Raw genomic sequence first — 2,381 nt, forward strand, 5'->3', positions numbered from 1 at the left:
CCCAGGAGTTGGAGGTTGCTGTGAGCTGTGATGCCACTGCACTCTACCCAGGGCGACAGTTTGAGGCTCTGTCTCAAAAAAATAATTAAAATAAAAATAAAAAAGACGTTATCTAAAATAAATGTTACTTATTTCCAAATTAGTCTTACCTAGATGGGAATAATCATCAATTTACATTTTAATCACTGAATTATTATAGTAGGATATAGTTCAATGGAGACCTGAACCTCAGAAAAGAAAAAGCATGGTGTCCATGTAATGTACTATGTTGTGTTGTTACTATCTTTTCCTAAACATTAATATTTGAAAAATGTATGAAAATGCAATATATTTTTGGAAGCAAAATCGCAAACTTATGAAACAATGTTTTGACAACACTGTTTATACAAGATGTTAGAAGTGATAGGCGGACAAAGCTGGATGTAGGATTCCCTCTTATGGTAAGAGAGGAAGCCATAGTCAGGGGCTTGGGAGGAAAGTGGATTAAACAAGCAGTCCTGACATAATGAGACTCATTTGTGCGACACTAGAAGGTGAATGCGGTTTAAACCAAACTCATAAACTCATTCAACCGTAATCAGCTATTATTTGGCTTTAGCATGCTGTATTTAATTGTAGCCATTTTCTTTTCCTTGGCCCCAATTGAAATGTACTTCAACCCTTGACAGGTCAACTCCATTGAAAGAATGCATGCACGAACTCAGCCCAGATTCTCTAGAAATAAGAAAAGTTCTACTTCAAAGGTTCTATCAACTCTTAATGATAGAATTACTAACATCCCAAATAAACTCAGTCCCTCTTGTTCCTGGAAGCGAAGGTCTCTGGTCCTTCTCTTTGAATGTGTATCTTTTCTCATTGACTAGAATCTCTCTCTCTCTCTCTCTCATCTTTATTCATCTAAAGAGTCAATCATTCAACTGAAAATTTAATCTCTCACAAGCAAGGGCTCTACCATGCAACATAGGCTTGTAGGAGCTGTTAAAGACTAAGGTCCAGCCTTCTTGCAGATGAGGAATCACACTTCAACTTCCTAAAAATATTTTTTTTTGTTTTTGCTTTTTTTAATTTTATCAGCGAACTGCTTTAAGTAATAAATGCTCAATGTAGAAAATGTAGATATTAAAAAAAAACTATGTAAAAATAAGACTCATCCACTTATTTAAAATAAAGTGATTTGGTTTTGATACACACATGGAGAGAGAGAGGTAAAATTCAACTAGCTAGGTTTATAGTGGGATGTATATATTTTCATGTTTTGTCTTTTTCTGACATTACTTTGGAATCTTTAACAACTTTATTAAGTAGAATTTATCTATCATAAAATCCACTCATTTTGAATGACTTTTAGTAAATTCTCAGAGTTATATAACCAGCACCAAAATTTAGTTTAGGAACATTTCTGTTGCCCCGACAAGACCCCTTGTGCCTATTTATAGTCAATCCCCACTCTTACCCGAAGCCTCAGGCAACTTCTTCCTGCCTCTCTAGATTTGTCTTTCTGGACATTTCATATAAATGAAATCACATAGCGCCTGACCATTTGTGTTTCCCTTCTTTTCCTAAATAAATAGTTTATGAGCTTCATCCTTGTTGTAACCTGTATCATTATTCATGTTTATTGCTAAATAGTATTCTATTATATAGATATGCTGCAACTTCTATTTTTTCTTTTTAACAAAATATTGTCATGAATATTTTATGTTATTAAAATTTCATATAAATTCTCATTTCAGTGGCCATAATAGTTCATCATACTATAATTTATTAAACTTTTCCTACTGCTGTGTATTTGCTATTATAAGTAATGCTATGTTGTTGCAGACTGGACTCTCCAGCAACTGAGATGCTGAGACAAAATTTGGGGTGAAGATGTGAATTAGGGATGCACATCCGTAAAGAGAAGGAGGAGGAATCAGGATTGGGCAGAGAGAGCAACTGAACTGTGATCAGACAAATCCTCAGATGACCTGGCATGGAGCTCTGAATATTGCAGATCAGAATTCTCTCATGATGGATGTAAATGGTTGAGTGTTTTTATCCTTGTCTCCCTCAGTTACCAGATACAGGCTGCTCTGGGAAGAAGGGGACATTTAGGTGATGTGACTCTTCATAGTTGTGCAACCCCTGAGCTGTGACCTCAGAGGTGGAGGTGTCTGTGGACCCTATTCCAGGAGCAGGACAGCAAGTTCTTCCTTGGGAGGGGATCTGCGCAGCACGACTTAGTGTCTGCTCAACCTTTGGAATCACCCATTCAATATCTACTCTCACCTTTACTTTGACTAACAGAACCCCGTTTTCATTTGCAGCTGCAATGTGCTCCCCCTTTAAGTATTCTCTGGCCTTGCCTCCTTCAAGGACAGGAAGGACCAAGTAACATAGTT

General features: G+C 36.7%; 1 protein-coding gene across 1 annotated transcript in view; it reads right to left on the reverse strand.

Moving 5' to 3' along the window:
- Window positions 1-2,381, reverse strand: part of MID1 (midline 1) — a 365,744-nt gene that overhangs the window by 243,595 nt on the left and 119,768 nt on the right. The gene's annotated exons all lie outside the window — the stretch shown is intronic.

Source organism: Otolemur garnettii, unplaced genomic scaffold, assembly GCF_000181295.1.
Source record: "Otolemur garnettii isolate 467f Iridium unplaced genomic scaffold, OtoGar3 scaffold00065, whole genome shotgun sequence".
NCBI classification, from domain to species: domain Eukaryota; kingdom Metazoa; phylum Chordata; class Mammalia; order Primates; family Galagidae; genus Otolemur; species Otolemur garnettii.